Here is an 18,459-nt window from a genome sequence, read left to right on the forward strand (position 1 = left end):
TCATTTGACAGATAAGGACATCGAGGCAAACAGGGTTAAGTGACTTGCCCAGGGTCATGCAGCTTAGGAAGTGTCTGAGGTCAGATTTGAACTCAGATCTTCCTGACTCTATGCCTGGTGCTCTCTCCATTGCACCACCCAGCTGCCCCAAAATTATACACAATTTTTTTTAAACCCTCATCTCCCATCTTGGAGTCCATACTGTGTATTGGCTCCAAGGCAGAAGAGAGGTAAGGGTTAGGCAATGGGGGTCAAGTGACTTGCCCAGGGTCACACCGCTGGGAAGTGTCTGAGCCCACATTTGAACCCAGGACCTCCCGTCTCTAGGCCTGACTCTCCATCCACTGAGCCACCCAGCTGCCCCCTTAAAATTATCCACAAATTTAACGGAGCATTACATCATGATAGTGACTGTGTCTGGGACTCAGTAGACGGCTGCTTGTCCGAAGCCTCATGGGAAGCTTGGGGGCAGCTCGTACAAGCCCTTGTTTGGCTAACACAAGTGACACGGCCGACCCAGGCTGGAGTGGGAATTCCTTCCACGGACGGTGGGTCGGACTAGCGGATCGCAGAGATTTCTTCCCATTCTCAGACTTGATGATTCTGGGATCTACGGAGGGTCTGCCATGGGCCAGCCATGAGGCTAAGCTCTGCGGTGGAATATTAAAGTTAACGTGCAATACTTCAAGTATTATTTTGATAAAGTTTATTATCTGACAAAATGGGACCAAGTGACTAAGTTTTCTGCCTGCTCCACCAAAGCCGCCGCCGACAAGAAGGAAAAGAACGCTAGACATGGAACGCCACCCAATTTATATCCTGTGGATGGCAGCACGTCACGACAGAAGTGAGTGGGGTTCTGGGAAATGGAGTTTTTAGGGTAACGGATTCTAATTTCACAGTGGGCACAAAGGAGAGCTTACATTCAATCCAAGGAAAGACCAAGTCCGGGTCAGAAGAGCCAGGAGAAGTGCCCAAGAAAGGGGATGGGGGACGACACATTGGCCATTTCTGGGATGAGGAAAGGCATTAAAGACGGCGCTTGAGCCGAGTGTGGAAGGAAGCTGGAGATTCTACGAGCTGGTGGAGAGGAGGGAGTATAATCCAGGCACAGAGACGCACAGGGACTTGGAGTATTGGCAGAGGGGAACAGTAAGGAGGCCGGTAGGTCTGGGAAGCTGGGCTGGAGCCGGGTTGGGAAGGCTTTTAAATGCCAAACAGAGGAGTTTGCACTGGACTCTGGGGGTATTAGGAGTCGCTGGAGTTTACTGAGCAGAGCAGCGACATGGTCGGAGCGGTCAATACTTTACCAATATGGCGCCCCATTTAGTGTGTATTCGACTATGGATTTCTAGTGATTCATGGTCTTCCTTTGAGGACGTGGCGTTGATAAAAGAGAGCTGAACCGGGTGGGCTCCTGGCTCGGGACCATCATTGGCTCACAGGGGGAGTTTGGATTTTGCTCCTTCTTTGGGTCTATTATTGTCCCATCTGTAAAAAGGGTCCCCGATGGCCCCAGGCAAACATCCAAGTGGGACCGAGATCATCTTTGGTCTTTCCCCCTTCCTCCCGGGGCTCCCTCCCACTTGGCCTCGCCTCTTTCTACACCAGCTGCTCCATCTCTGGTTGCCCCAGTCCAATGCCTCCCACCCCCACCTCCACGAGGACTCAGAGTGAACTTCCTTTCCATCTCCCCTTCCCCCTCCTTCAATCCCGAAGAATCGTTACTCGGAGCAAACTCTTAGGAAGAAAACAAGGAGCCGGTGTCCCAGCGTGGGACAGATGCTGGCTTCAGATCCAGAGTCCATCCCTGGGGTTCCATCCCGGAGGAGAATAAGAACAGAGAAGAGAGAAGCAGCAGCTAGGCTTGGGTTCGAATCCTAGTTCTGCTCTTCTTAACTGCTTGTATTTCCTTGGATAAGGCCCTTTGCCTCTTTACACATTTATAACAGTTTACAATCTCTAAAATGGGAATGAAATGATGCTTTTCCTTGGCTCCCTTGGAGAGTAGCTGGGAGGACTGAATGGATCGTGATCATCTTTCCCTTCTCAGATAAGGCAAAGCAACTGTCCTGGACATTTTCACTCGGACCCGGGTTCAAATTCTGCCTTCTCTACCGACTAGTTTGTGATTGGATTCCTCTCACCCTCCGTGTGATCATCTGTCAAGTGGAGAGAAAATCTCTTTGTAGCTGTTACGGGCGGAGGGGGGGGGGGTTCAAAGAAAGTCTTAGTCAAAACCAAAGTAGCAGAAATTTCTCCAAATGAGAAATGGCTCCAGCAAGGATGTGAAGGNGAGGGCGGGGTTCAAAGAAAGTCTTAGTCAAAACCAAAGTAGCGGAAATTTCTCCAAATGAGAAACGGCTCCAGCAAGGATGTGAAGGGAAAGGTTTTATCCGGGAGACGCTCGAGGGGGGATTAAGCCCCAAAGTGACCTTCTGACATGTGTTGGCCATGTTTCCCAGGGCAGCTCCTGTCATCTGTTTGCCTCAGTTTCCTCGATTGTAAAATGAGGATAATAGCATCGCTTCAGTGAAGGGCTCTGGTGAGGGGCAGATGAGGGCTATTTCTAAAAAGCTCTCTTCAGGACCGCGCCGATTCCCATCCCTCCCTTCTCCCAGGGGTCTGCGGAATGAAAGACAGAAAGAAAATAGTCCCTGACCGCAAGGAGTTTCCTTTCTATGAGGTACGAATGACTTGGACATTAGAAAATAAGCCCCAGCTATAAGCAAAGTGATGTCATAAAGTGGGGGAAGCAGGGGAGGGTCAGGAAAGACCCCCTATAAGAGGTCATCTATAACCTGAGCTTGGCGGAAGCTGTGGCCTCTAAGAAGTGGAGGATCTCGTGTGCAAAGGCTGGGAGATGGGAAACGACGCGCTCCATCTGAATCGAGGCACCTCTAGGAACCACAGATGAACCACAAGCCATGACAAGAATAATTGTGGGTCTTTCTTACACGATGATAAATCCACAGTATCTCGTGGTTTCCCCAATGGGGCAGCACTGCAGATCAGATTTTATTCCCATTTTCCAGATAAAGTAACTGAGGTTCATCCAGCCGGCGTGGATATTTCGCCCAGGGTCCCGCAGTACCACGTACACGTCCGAGGCCGGTCGGCCTGGAGCTCTTGGCACGGATCGTCCCTGGCGTGACCCAGGCCGAAACCACCCCGTCCTGACAGTCAGTGCCTCGTCCCACCCTGCCCTGTACCAAGCAGCAGCCGCCCTGTGAGTCCTTGGGTGAGCCCCGGCCCTGACTCACTGCCTGGAGAATTTGGGCCGACCACATTTAATTGAATTTGAGGCAGCTGGGTGGAACCGCCCAGCCTCCTCGGGAGGGACGGCTGGGCACGGCCGCTTGGAAAAAACACTTATTCATCCTGGAATCAAATGGCCTCATTGAGGGCCGGAGAGAACAGGAGGCCAAGCCAGCCGCAGCCCTAACGGGGCAGAGAAGTGCAAGGGGGGAGGCGGCCATAAACAGAAGGTTTCCTTCAGTGGACCCCGGCCAAAGAGGGCAGGGGAGGGGAGGAGGCCACCATGGGCCGACGGGCCTCTGGGGCCATTCAATCCCTTCATTTAACACACGGGGAAACTGAGGCCCACAGAGGTTGTCAGAAGTCACTCAGGGAGTGTCAGACGCAGGATCTGAACTCTGGAGCCAACAGAAAAGTGACTGGAATTCACTCAGTGCTGTTGAGATCCAAACGAGCTCTTCTCAGCCCCCTTTCCTGGCCTCCAGCTGGGGCATTGAGGGGGCACCGTCCTGAGCAAGAAGCTCCCCCCCCCAAGATGGCCAGGGAGCCGCCTCCAGAACCCCCTCTGCCTCCGTCCAGCCCCTCTCGTTGGCCGGCTCTGCCTTTGCCCGGAGTCTCACTCCCAGCTGGCTCTGCTGAGTCCTCCGGACCCTGGACAAGCCTTCTCGCGCCTCCCCGTCCTGTCCCCTCCCAGCCGTTTCTTCGCCTTTGAGTCTCCTCCATCTCTCCAAGTTCACTTCTTCTTCTCCACACCATCCTGAGAACCCCAGAGGAGTGGGGGCTGGGCGGAGGGTCATTCAGAGCCATCCCCCCCCCCCAGCCCATAGTCCCCCCCCACCCCCGGCCAAGAAGAAAGAGGCCGAGTGCTCCCACCTCTCACCCGGGCTTGGCCACTCAAGATGCTCCACATTCTTCCACTCCATGACTTGGCCCGAGGCCCAGATTTTTCTCCTGTCCTCCCTTGGTGGGGAATCCTCCTCCGGCTCTTATTATCCACCTCCTAAAAATCCAAGAGTCAGGGGCCCCGAGTTCGAATTTCACTGCTACCAGACTTACTCCCTGGGCGACCCAGGGCAAGTCACTGCTCTTTTCTCAGTTTCTTCTTTTGTAAAAGGAGAGCTTGGACTCTGGAATCTGCAAGGTCCCTTCCAGCTCTGGGTCGAAGACCCAACGATCTGTGTCCAGCCCTCACTTGCTTTTGTTCTGGTTGTTCAATTGTGACTGCCTCTCTTCAGAGCTTTCCTTGGCAAAGATGCCAGAGTGGCTGGCCATTTCCCTCTCCGGTTCATTTTACAGATGAGGAAACTAAGGCAAACAGGGTGAAGTGACTTGCCCAGGGTCCTACAACTAGTAAGTGTCTGAGGTTGGATTTGAACTCGTCCCGACTCCAGGCCCGGCCCTCTGTGCACTGGGGCGCCACCTGGCTGCCTCAGCTAGGTATTGGAGACCCTCTAAAGTGGGGCTGGAGCAAGCCAGGCGAGAATGAAGACGGGAAGGACTAGCTGGAGACCCCCAGAAGCCCCCAGATCTGGTGGACGGATGAGAAGTACAGAGACAAGACAGGCATTCCGTGGAGAAGCATCCAGGAATTGAGTCCCCCCCTTGGGTGCCGGGGGCTGGGGGTCCAGAGACGAGAGGGGGCGCTTCCTGCCCTCAGATAGCTTCCCCTCCAGCGAGGCCAGGAGCCAGCTGGCGCTCCATCCTCACCCCAGGATGGCCAGGCGGAGAAGGCGCCAACAGCGGAGGGGCCTCTGGAGCTGAGGAAAGGGGGTTCTCAGAGGCAGAGGGAGGAGGGGGCACAGCCCACGCCTTTCTTCTGGGGTATTGGAACGCGCTGGTTGCGCTGGATCTGTGCTTTACAGGAGACCCCCAACCCTCGCCCCCACCCCGGGGATCTGCCAGATGTGAGTTTAGCCGGAACCTGTGCCCTTCGGGCCTTTCACAGAGGGAAGGGTTGAAAGCCAGCCTCGGGTCCCACCTGACAACCGGCGCCTCCCACCCGGACTGACCTAGAAAGAGTCCCATTGGCGGAGTTATAAATTGAAGAGCAATGGAGTAACGCAACTCTCCTTCCTTGGACTTTCCTGGCCGGGCAACACGTGGGCTCTCGGGGAAAGCAGTCCAGAGAGGAGTGTGGAGCTGTGATTGGCTGGGCGCCTGCTCACGCGATTGGGTGCCTTTGCTCTCTCAGCCCACCCTCCCCGGCCAATACGTAAGGATACTTTACTATCCAGACTCTGGCAGGAGGCCGGGCTTCTTCGTTCAGCTTCCCTTGACACATACGAATGATTTACACGTGAAACAGACCCTGGGTTTGTTTGTGTCCGGGGCCTGCGTTACTGACAGACTGCAGTCAACTAGAACTTCTGGGTAAGACCCCGTGCCTTGTTCTTGGCTGGATTCGACAGTTATTCCGGCCTCTTTTTTGGTCTGGGAGAAGAGGATGCCCCTGGGCCTCCCTTCAGAAGGACCTGCCCCAGAGCTCTCTGGGAATACTGTGACTTTTCTCTGCCTGGTCCTTGTCCCAGTCCTAGACCCCCCTACAAATAGCCCCTCAGCAAGTGGTTATCCAGCCTCTGCTCAGCTATCTTGGGTGACAGGGAGCTCACTACCTCCATTCCACTATAGGGCAGCTTTCCTCACTGGGGAGGCTTTCTTTCTGCTTTTCTATGACTGTGGAGCTCCTTCTGGGTTCCAGCACAGCAGCTCTAACCTGGGGTTCTCTTGACACTCCCTCAGACACTTCAATACTCTAAGACAGCTATAAGCTGTTGGCCGACTTTGACACGCCTCTGCCTCCTGCCTCTGGGCATTTGGGGCAGAGTTCCTTGGAGGGCCCTGGAGGCGTCTCTCTTCTGCCTTTTGCCTTCCAGAGGGCTTCTCTTCCTCACCTGGGGGACAGAGGGACTCCCAGGTGAGGAAACTCCCCCTACTAGGGCAGGTTGGTACCTTCTCCACATCCAAATCTTAGAGGGCAACCAAGGGTGGCAGAAAATTAGCCTCAGATACTTATCAGCTGTGTAATCCTAGGTAAGTCACTCAATCCTGTTTGCCTCAGTTTCCTCATTTGTCAAATGAGCTAGAGAAGGAAATGGCCAACCACTCCAGCATCTCTGCCAAGAAAACCTCAAATGGGGTCCTGAAAAATCAGACACAACTAAGAAAACAAGGATAAATATAGAGCAGGGAGGGGAAGAGAGAGATTTGGCCTGAGCCTTTAGACAAGGAATTCCTAGAGTGTAAACCCCAAATCCCTTCCATTAATTTGAATCAGCATCTTGTCTATAATGTAATCATAAGGTCATGGGTCTAGGGCTTGGAGGTCATCTGGTCCAACCACTCCATTTTACAGACTAAGAAACTGAGGTTATAGAAATTAAATGGCTTACCTAAGAACACATGAATAATCATTTTTAGAGACGAGACTTGAATCTGGGTCCTTTAACTCCTCTGAAATGTTCTTTCTGCTCACTGAGAATTTAAGAAATTTGCCCAGGGTTATACATTGTGCATTAGAGGTAAGAGTTGAACCCAGGTCTTCCTGACTCCAGGATCTGCTTTCTAGCCATGACAGTAGGCTGCCTTTATTTCCGCATTGTGTTTGAACTTCTAGGAGAGATCCTCCCCGAGTCCTCTCCGCTTTAGACCTCACATTGAGCCCCAGCTCTGTTACTACCTGGATATACTTAGTCAAATCCCTTCCTTTTGTCGTATCGTCCTCATTTTCCCCATCTGTAAAACGGGAGACTTGGAGGAGGTGATTTCTGAGTTCGTGCCTCACTCTGAATCCTCTGGGCTCAGGGTCCCCTCTATCACCCCCTGGATGGCTTTATAATCAGAATTCAAAGTCTTGGCAGAAAATGGGGTTTGAAAAACCTCCCATAATGCCAGAAAACCCTTGGCTTTCAGGACCCCAGGGCAGACTCTGCTCACTTCCAAAGTGCTGTCTATTCCCATGGGCCCATCCTCCACCCCCTCCTCTATCACTGCTGCCCCACCGGCTCCTTTACCTGCCTGGTTGGATTTCTCTGAAGAATGTTGGGTTTTCCCCAGGTTTAGCCACTCACACTAATCTGCTCTACTCTTCATGGAAGTTATTTTGAAGTGTAAAGTGGGGGGAGAGGGGGAAAAAAGGTCAGCCGATGTGCAAGAGATTTGGAGTCAAAAGACCTGGGTTCCAATCTTGGCCCTGCCATTCACTGGCAACAAATAACTTGACCCCTCTGGGCCTCTGTTTTCCTACTTGTAAATCAAAAGTTCAGATCTAATGATCTCAAAGATTCTTTCCATTTACAAAATCTCATGATCTTTAGTGACTTGGCTGGGAGTCCCTGGGTTCCTTCAGAGTGACTGTGTGACCCTAGGCAAATATCACTGCTTTGCACCTCAGTTTTTCATCTATAAAACCAAGGGGTTGGTAGCAGCATTGTAAGGTGGAGCATATATTGGTTTGGGAATTTAAAGGTTTGGATTCTAATCCTCCTTCTAATCACTGACTTGCTGTGTGGCCTTGGACGAAGTGATTTAACCTCTCTGGCCCTTTATTTTCTTTTCTGTAAAATAAGGAGTTTAGACTTAGAAGCCTCTTCCTGCTCTGACATCCATTAGGGAGGGTGGAAGGGAGTAGGTATTTATTAAGTGCCCACTACATGCCTGGCACCGTGCTAAGCACTTTACAGATATTATCTCATTTGATCCCATCCATCCAATAAAAAGGTAAAAGCAAAAAATAATTCAAGGGTATCAATGAGGACCTTGAAATTTGGCACCTTTCTTTCGTTAGCTCCTCTGAGTGCAAAGAAATGACTAGAAAACCGCTGAGATGTCACTTCTGCTTGAAGGCTGCCTCTCCCCGCGAGCTCTCCAAAATCGCTCAGAGAAGACGCAGATTTGTGACAATAAAGGGACACTGTTCCAACTCCCAGACAACAAAATGAGCAACAACCTCCATGGAGATCTCAATAGGAGCTCCCTTGTGGGGAAGGAAAACTGTTTCTCCCTAGAATAAAATAACTCTCCCAGCACAGTGCAGCTGTTTGGGGCAAGGGGAACCAACGTTCTCTGCAGAAGAAGCAAATCCATCAATAATACTCCAAGCAATAGATCTCCCAGGTGGGCAAAGATACAACCAGATTTCGAGATCCAATGTGCTTTGCAACTGGAAGCCCGACATATGTGTACTAGGGGGCTTGGGGTCTGCTCCGATTTGCCCATCCTGGTGGGTTCTCCAGAGTATGCTTCTAACCGACCAGGTGGAAACCCTCTTCTGACCATTCCTAGGAACCTGCACTCTCTGGATTGGCGGCTGAGCCAAGACTCAGTTGACACAAATGAGGTGACTTCCTTGTCCACCTTCTTGTTTCTCCTTGGATGTGGAGCATGAGAACTACTCCAAGACAGTCCTGAGAGTCTCCCCCTCAGCCTCTACATGACTACGGGCACACGGCATCCTCAGTCTTGTTTGTATTTGTGCTCTCCTGATTGTAGGCAAACAAGTATCACACATGGACATGTCCACGAGTGGTGGTGGTTTGGTGTGTTCTGATAGATCCAAATGTCCTGGGAAGCCTGGCAGATGCAGCTGACTCCTTGGGTCAGAAAGTCCTGGAAATACTTCTTCCACACACGACCAGGAACTAGATGAAGATTCTATGAAGAAAGAGCATTTCTAGGCTCTGAGGGACCAGGTATTTTGAGGTGTTTTTGTTGTTCTGCCATTTCAGTTGTGTCCAAGTCTTTGTTGACCCCCATTTGGTTTTTGTTGTTTTTGTTTTTGTTGTTTGTTTGTTGTTGTTGTTGTTTTTGGCAAAGATCCTGGAGTGGTTTGCCATTTCCTTCTCCAACTCATTTTACAGATGAGGAAACTGAGGCAAATAGGATTAAATGACTTGCTCAGGGTCCCACAGCTAGCAAGTATTTGAACCTCAATTTGAACTCAAGGAAAATGAAGCGCTTTGTAAGTCAAGACTGTCCTTGAGTCCCCAGGACCTGGCACAAGGCCTGGAACATGCTCCGTAAACACTTGTTGATTCTCTGAACGATTGGTGTTGTTACATTCTCCCGGAGGGAAAGTTTCCTCCATGGTTTCTATCCACGTCTTCCTTTGGTAAGGAATTACCGACAGAGATGATACTATGAAAGGAAAACAGATCCAGGCCACCCTGGCACTCAGCTCTGTCCCATCTGGCCAGGCGGAATCTAGGCCTTGGCTCCGAGGGATCTGCAAGTGGATCCAGCCAAGAAGCATGGAGCAGAGCCCCTGTGGGCAGCTGTCTCGGGAGTCCTCCTCTATATGTGCTGGGAGAGGAAGAAAGGGACTAACGTACTTCATGCCCAGAGTTCAAATCCTTTCCCCGGGGAAAGGTAAGCTCATCTTTCTCTTCCTTTATCCCTTTCAGTCTAGGGGTATCAGAGCCACTGGAAAAAGCCTCCTTCTGGGCCTTGGACCCTCCCTGACAGGGAAAGAGGCAGCCTCAGGGAAGGGCCTCCACCCTTGTCCAAGTCTCCCTCTGGGCAGTCCAAAGTCTGTCTTTGTCCAAATAGAAAAGCAGCAAGAGGGAAGGCAGCCAGCATCCCTGCCCAACTCCTGTGGCCAGCAGGAGATTGGCATCTTGTATACAACCAGAGATAAATATGGATGTTTACGAGGAGGCAGGCCAAGCAGAAGAGCTCACCAGCTCTGGAGTTAGTCGGGGCTCTTTGGAGTTCTTTGTACTGTCACCCCACAACTAAGGGGATGGGAATGGGAGGCGCCATCCGACCACAAGTCTGTGCCTCTGGGTTTGGGTTTTTAGTTTTAATTTTCCATCCAGACTGTGACTTCATTAGCAAAGGGAGCTCTCCGAGGGCGAAACTCCCTCAGCCAATGGGGGGTTGACATTTGGGGTGCCATCTTTAGTCTTAGACCTGGGATTCTGGGTCCCTTTGCTGGTCTATCGATGCCTTCTCAGAATCATGTTTCCTTGTTTTGCTTTGTTTTTTTCTTGTTTAAAAAGTCTTCTGATCCGACCATTCTGGAAGGCAATTTGGAATTATGCCCAAAGGGCTATAACACAACCCCTACCTCTTGGTGCAGCAATACCACTACCATGTCTGTATTCCAAAGAGATTTAAAAACAGGGAAAGGCTCCACCTGTACAAAGATATTCTTAGCAGCTCTTTTTGTGGTGGCAAAGAATTGGATAATGAGGGGGTGTCCCTCGAGTGGGGAACAGCTGAACACATTGTGGTATCTGATGGGGATAGAATCCTATTGTGCTACAAGGAATGATGAGCAGAAGGATGTCAGAAAGAGTGAAAAGAGCTCCATGAACGGATGCAGAGTGAAATAAGCAGAACCAGAACAAACGTACACAGTTACTGAAACACATCGGGACGATCAAATGGGAGAGACTTTGCTGCTAGCAGCAGTGCAGCGATCCAGGACAACCCGGAGGGACCTACGAGAAAGAACTGTGGGAGCAGAAATGCAGAAGAAAACATGGGATTTAGCACTTATTGATTTGGGTATATGATTTGGAGTTTTGGTTCTATATGATTATTTGCTTACAAAAATGAATAATATGGAAATATATTTTATGTGATAATACATGTATAACCCAGATTGAATTGCTTGTCAGCTCTGCGGGAATGGGAAGGGAAGAAGGGAAGGAGTTAATTTGGATCCTATAACCTTGGAAAACTTATGTGGAGATTTATTAAAAATCCAAATTAAAAAATTATAACAAAAAATAATTTAAAAACCTTTCTTTCCATTTTAGAATCAATACTATATATTAGTTCCAAGGCAGAAAAATGGTAAGGGCTGGGCAATGGGGGTTAAGTGATTTGCCCAGGGTCACACAGCTAGGAAGTGCCTGAGGCCGGATTTGAACCCAGGACCTCCCATCTCTAGGCCTGGCTCTCAATCCACTGAGCCACCCAGCTTCCCCCAGAATCATGTTGTTGTTTTTTTTTAAAATAATTGAAGGAAACGCTCAATTTAAATTCTAGGTCAGAGAAAATAAGGACGAATTTTTTTCCTCATCCAAATTCATGGCCCCCAAGTTAAGAGAGAGTTGTCTGGGACAGGGAGTGGTTAGATGACTCACCAAATTCCCAAGACTGGTACTGGTATGAGCAAGAGCCCAGGGCTTCTGGAGTCAGAGGCTGCTTCTCTCAATCCCATTTCTAACCAGTTCACCCAATATGACACAGATGGGCTGGACACAGAGGTTGTCCAGGACAGAAGGGCTCCATGGCTTGCCCCATGGCTTGCCCCATGGCTGTCTCCCAAGCTCCGGTTCCCTTGAAGGAGCATTCCATTCTGGAGTTGATTTCAAGTTTCAAACAATTCCAAAGGAGGAGAAACTGGTCTAACAGGATCTCCCAGGTGAATCCCCTCAGAGGCCTCTCTGCTCAGTCTTCAGGGAGTGGGTGGGGGCTGGAAGGCCCCTCCAGAAGGGGAGATAGCTGGTGGAATGCTCACATTTGCCATTAACTCTCTGACTAATAGAATCCTAAAAAGACCTCAGAAGCCATTGAGTCCATCCCCCCATTTTTCAGATGAGGAAACTGAGGTAAACAGCATCAAGTGACTTGCCCAAGTCACGTAGCTAGTAAATGTCTGAGGTCAGATTCGAATCCAGGTCTTCCTGACTGTACATTGACCCCCTTATACACTACATTATACTACAACACTCTGCTAACAGGAGAATTTGAATCCAAGCCCTCAGACTCCAGAGCCAATGCCCTTTCTACTCTTGCTAGAGTTACTTTAATTAAATTCTGCTAGCATTGATTAAGCACCTACTATGCACAAGATTCCAGATTTCTCTTCTGCTGCTTCTCCTCTTCTATAAGATTTTATAGACAAGTTTATATTTGAAAATGGAGTTGACCTTGGCCTTCTCTGGCTCTCCCTGGCAAGCAAGAACTGATTGCTGGGAAGGCTGGTTTCTAGCTCTGCTGATGCCTTCCTTGTGCCAACTGATCCACATCATCCCCATTTCTGTGATGCTGTTGTCATCGGCAGCCATGGCCCATTTATCAGCATCGGTGTCTGGCTGGGCAGGGTTTGTGGCAGGGACGTAATTGAGCCCTGGCACTGCTTATCTTTTGGATCCTTTTCTCTTGCTCTAGGCTCATTTTGATCTTTGTTCTCAGGAGAGGAGTCAGAATGACTTCAGGAGGGGGGTTGGGAGGAATCAAGAAGCACACAGATTCTGCAGTTACAGAAATTATTCCCCCCACAGAGGTCCCCTCGTGTCACTGATGGGTGATTTCTCTAGACAACATCTTCAGTAAATGGCCATCCAGTCTCTACCAAACAATGCCAGGGAGGGAGAACTAAGTACTTCTTTTTGTTTTTTTAAACCCTTACCTTCATCTGAGAATGAATACTGGGTATTGGTTCCAAGGTAGAAGACTGGTAAGGGCTAGGCAATGGGGATTAAATGACTTGCCCAGGGTCACACAGCTAGGAAGTGGCTGAGGCCAGATTTGAACCTAGAATCTCCCATCTTTCAATCCACCTAACCCCTAGTGGCCCCCACGTCAAGTACTTCTTTTGAAAATTTAAAAACGTTTTTATTTAATTAAACATTTCCCAATTATGTGCAAAAACCAAATAAACATTTTTTAAAATTTTGAGTTCCAAATTCTCTCCCATCCTCCCACTCCTCCCTTCCCCCTGGAGAAGGGAAGAGATATCAGTTCGACATGTGAAGTCATGCAAAACATTTTCATATTAAACATGTTGCAAAAGAAAACACATGCGCAAAGCTGTGAGCGTCCAACCCCACCCCCTTCTGGATTAGAATAGTATTGACCTTTATGATTATTTTCATAACATAATCATTAGTTTTTAGTCAAATAATATAGTTTGATAAAGGTCAGCTGAGAAAATGACAGTTTAGGGAAGTATCACATCTTGTTTACATCTTGTCCTTAAACCTATAACCCAGGAGTTTCCACGAGTCCTACCACACTAAGTCACAAGAGGCACACAGGAGGTGCCCACTCTCGTGGGTACATATCAGTTAACCAAACTGCTGCCTCCTGATATTACGCCATAATTGTCAGCAAAAACACCAAGACCCCAACTGAGTATTGCAAAGGCTTTGGAAAGGTCAGCTGTAATAATAGACCTAAGTTATCACTCAGAGGGATCTTTTTTACACTTAAGCAGCACTTGACGGTCATTCATTAAGAAATGGTCACATGGGGGCAGCTGGGTAGCTCAGTGGATGGAGAGTCAGGCCTAGAGACAGGAGGTCCTAGGTTCAAATCCAGCCTCAGACACTTCCCAGCTGTGTGACCCTGGGCAAGTCACTTGACCCCCCATTGCCCACCCTTACCACTCTTCTGCCTAGCAGCCAGTACACAGAAGTTAAGGGTTTAAAAAAAGAAAAAAAAGAAAAGAAATGGCCACGTGAAAGATTTTGTATCCTTCCTATTTTAATTCTGATCATATTTTCTGTCACTGCGTCAGAAAATTTCTCTCTATAAAAAAGGCTGTCTCCTAAGGCTCCAGGTCTCTGGTTCTGATCTTGACCAGGGTCCAGCTTTATTGGGAGTTTGGCCCCCTCTCAGTAAACCTATCTAGCCTGGCATTTTTGCATTGGTGTTATAAATTTTCATCACAAAACAAGAAATATTAAGAAACTTTTAAAAGTCTGCTTCGATCTGCACTCAGAGTTCAGAGTTCGGCAATTCTTTCTCTGGAAATGGAGAGTATTTTTCCACATGGATCCTTTAACTTCTCTTGTATCATTGCCTTGATCAAAGGAACTAATAAGTTCTTTCAGGGTTGATGATGGTACATTATTGCTGTTACTGTATACAATGTTCTTCTGGTTCTGCTCACTTCACTTTGTGTCAGTTCACATAAGTCTCCCCAGGTTTCTCCGAAACCATTCTGCTATTATTTCTTTTTTCTTTGTTTTCAAACCCAAACTTTCTGTCTTTGAATTGATACTAAGTATCTGTTCCAAGGTAGAAGAATAAGGCCCAGGCCCCTGATGGCAAACCTATGGCACATGTGCCACATACAAAGAAGTATGTTATTTAAACTATAAATATCATGAAATTATGGTTTTTTTCTGTGACACACCTCCTGAGTTATGCTTGTTGCTTTTTTTAGTGAATTTTGACACACCAAGCTCAAAAGGTTGCCCATTACTGCCCTAGCAATAGGAATTAAGTGACTTGCCCAGGGTCCCACAGTTGGAAGTGTCTGAGACTAGATCTGAATCCAGGACCTCCTGTCTCTAGGTCTGGCCCCTAGCCACTGAGTCACCTGGCTACCTCCTGCTCATTATTTCCTATAGCACAATAGTATTCCATCATAATCTTATACCACAACTGGTTTAACAGTTGCCCTCAGTGGATGGGCATCCCTTCAAATTTCAGATCTTTGGCTACTCCAGAGGGAGCTGCTATAAACATTTTTGTACAATCTTTGTACATGATGTGGATGACAGAAAGTTAGAGATAGAGAAAGGCAAAAGGCACCAGAAAAGGAAGGGGACAAGCCATATTGGGCGGGGGGTGGCAGTGAGGGATGACCAATGGACAGCACCAATGCTCTACTAATATTCAGTGAAATGCCAAAGTGTCTATAGTAGACCTGGACTTCCTGAGACTTTTGCAGGGAGTGGGGGGACATGCATGAGAGATGAATGTACCTACAGTTTCTTTCTCCCTGTCTTTGATCTCTTTAGGATACAGACCTAGTAATAGTATCACTTCATCAAAGGGTGTGCACAGTTCTAAAGCCCTTTGGGCATAGTTCCAAATTACTCTCCTGAATGGTTGGATCAGTTTGCAATTCCACCAACAATGTGTTAGCATCCCAATTTTTCCACATTCCCTCCAATATCTGCCATTTTCCTTTTCAGTCATGTTAGCTATGTGATATATGGGATGTGGTGCCTCAGAACTCTTTCTCTAATAGGTAGAAATGTAGAGCATTTTTTCACATGATCATTGATAATTATGTTTCTCCTTCTGAAAACTGCCTGTTCATATCCTTTGACCATTTCTCAATTGGAGAACAGCTCACATCTTGGCAAATTTGGCTTTTTCCCTACATATTTGAGAAATGAGGCCTTTATGAGAGAAACTTGCTATAACATTTCCCCTCCGTTTCCTGTTTTCCTTATAATTTTGTTTGCATTCGTTTTGTTTGTGCAAAAACTTTTGAATCTCATATAATCAAAATTATTCATTTCAGTTTTCTCTTGTTTGGGAACCAAGTACCCTTGGAGGAGCCTCATTCTGTTTTTTGACAGTTCTGCAAAAAACCCTGTAATCACATGGCTTGGATTCAAATCCTGTCTTTCGTCCCACTTTGAATCACCATGGAGCAGACATAACCCCTTTGGGCTGACCTTTATACTCCTTTTCAGCTTTAAATCTATGATCTTATGACCCTCTGACTGTTATGTCCCTAGGCTTCCTAGGCTGCCCTAATAGGTGACTGGTGAGGAGCTTCACTTTATTCCCCAACCTTCTTCTCACCAGTCTTAAGCTCCCCTTTCCAGTGGGATCCATAATGAAGTCAGTCCTGCTCCAGGGAAGGTTTTGTCTAGCTCCTCTCCTCTGACTCTGTCCCTGGAACTCTTCCAGTTAAAGGTCCTTCCCTGGCTGCTCCTCCATCACATGTGTGCCTCCTCCATTAGAATAGAAGTTCTTTGAGGGCAAGACCCGCCTTCATTTTGGTCTTTGTGTCCACGGTGCTTAGCTCAGAGTCTGGCACATAAGAAGCCTCAATAAATCCTTTTTCATTCATTCATGACCTGAAGCTTTAGGCAGATGTGTTCCTTTCATCCAGGAGATCTTAAGAACCAGACATCTCGGCCAATCTTTGTCATGGACAATTCTGCCACTGTGGCAAGGGCAATGGCAGCGTTGGGCTAGCGTTTTCCTGCCTTCTTTATCGGACGTGGCCTTTGATCCTCGCTGCCTTTCTTCCATTGGGGGACAGGATAAGTTGGGATGGAAAGTTATCAAAGCAAGGATGAGTCGATGCAGCCATATAACCTTCTTTATAGGCGAGCCAGCCTCTCGCCCCTTCTTTAAACAGATCTTTTTCAAGGACTTTCTGTATACCGAGCTTTGTGCTAGTCACCGGGGGATCATTTAGAACGCTGATGGATGGACTGACTGCCTCTCTGTGGGACTTTTTTTTTTTTTAAACCCTTAACTTCTGTGTATTGGCTCACAGGTGGAAGAATGGTAAGGGTGGGCAATGGGGGTCAAGTGACTTGCCCAGGGTCACACAGCTAGGAAGTGTCTGAGGTCAGATTTGAATCCCTTCTCTAGGCCTGACTCTCAATCCACTGAGCCACCCAGCTGCCCCCTCTGTGTGACTTTGGACAAATTATTTAACCTCCTTTGGATTTCTACAGAGTTAAAGGGTTAGCCTGGACGACCTCTGAAACCTTCCTGCTCTAAGCCTGTGGACCTCTGATGCTGGTTCAGTCCCAGCCTCCAGTGGTACAGATTGCGACCCACCTCATTGCCTTCCCACCCCATTTGTCTCTCATGCATGCCCTCCTGTAAAATTCGTGAAGTCCAGGCCTACAGGTGCCATTACTATAGATATCTCAACGTTTTGTGGATATTCGTGGAGAATGGGCCCTGTCCATTGGGCATCCCTTCCTCTCTCTACATGGCTGGCCCCCCCTTCCTTTTCTGCTTCTTTTTTTCTCTCTCTATTTCTGTCTTTCTCTTGTCTATCTCTGCTAGGGGTACAAAGACAGAATGAAACCACTTGCATCCTCCTGGGTCTACACAATCCTGGGCTCAGGAGACCCGGCATATTCACAGATCAGCCCACACAAAGGGAGGGAGAGGGGCTCTGATAAAAGGAGAAATCAAGAATGGCCTCCTGTGAGCTTGAGCCTTGAAGGGAGCCCCAGCGACAAGGAGGAACACCATTCCTGGCACAGGCACAAACAGGCCAGTTCACTGTCTATGTTGAGTATGTGAGGGGAAAATAGTGTGCGAAATGTCTGGGAGGGCATATTGGAGTCAGAACGAAGGACTGGAAATGCCAAACTAGTATTAGCAATTTATCCCAGAGACAACGGGCAGCACTGAAGCTTCTCAAAAAGGAGAGTAACATGGACAGATGTATGTTCCAGTATTATCAGTTTGACAACTATGTGGAAGATGGATTCCAAAGGGGAGAAACTGGAGGAGAGCGACTTTTCTGGAAACTGTCATATCCCGTGCTTGTACTCCCATGTTAGTCAATGCCTTGTGTCTCCCTGCATGTGACAGTTGAGATACAAATCTACCTGGGGAAAGAGCAAGAATGCCTTTACTGAAAAGATCTTAGAGACCATCTAGTCCAATTCCTTCATTTTACAAGTGAGGAAACTGAGATCCAGGAAGGTTAAGGTCTATGTCTGAAATCATGCACAAGATTATGGAATTCTAGAATTAGAGTAGGAAGGGACCTCAAGGATCATCTAGCATAGTCTTATCTATTGGTTAGAGTTCATGAGCAATGAGCCTACTGATGCCCACAAAGGTTAAGTGACTTGCCCAAGGTCACATAGGTAAGAAGTAGCAAAGTTGGTCTTTGGTGGCCTAAAGGAATCATGAAGGTGATGGCAGGATCAAAATGTATCCCACATTAGGATCTAGAAAGGATCCAGAAGGAGCCTACAGAACTGAGAGAGATCTCTAAAGAGCCATTGTTGACCCCCATTTTCTTCTATTGTAGCTAAAAGCCTGGCTCACCCAGGGTCTCAGCGACGACCTGGTCACATGAGTCCTCACGCTCACCTTCACCTCAAATCTCTCCAGATTACACCTCCTCTCCACTCCTGTCACCTTACTATCCTCAGAAACCTCTGCCTTAGGGTTGCCTTTTCCCCATTGGTGACTTCCTCCATAGGACCACCATTTTGCAAAAGATCCAAGCCATGCTCCACTCTGTGCTCAACTCTTTTCTCTTTCTGAAAAGTGTTGTACCTGACCTGGTGCTCTTCCCTTCCACTTTCTAGTACCCTTCAGGTACTATCTTTCTATTAGAATGTAAGCCCTTGTAAGCCATGAACTGGGTTGCTTGTCTGTTTATATCCTTGGCATTAATCACAGTGTTTGGCCTGAAGTAAAAATTCAGTAAATTTCCTTCCTTCCTTCCTTCCTTCCTTCCTTCCTTCCTTCCTTCCTTCCTTCCTTCCTTCCTTCCTTCCTTCCTTCCTT

The sequence above is a fragment of the Gracilinanus agilis genome, chromosome 4, assembly GCF_016433145.1.
Source record: "Gracilinanus agilis isolate LMUSP501 chromosome 4, AgileGrace, whole genome shotgun sequence".
NCBI lineage: Eukaryota > Metazoa > Chordata > Mammalia > Didelphimorphia > Didelphidae > Gracilinanus > Gracilinanus agilis.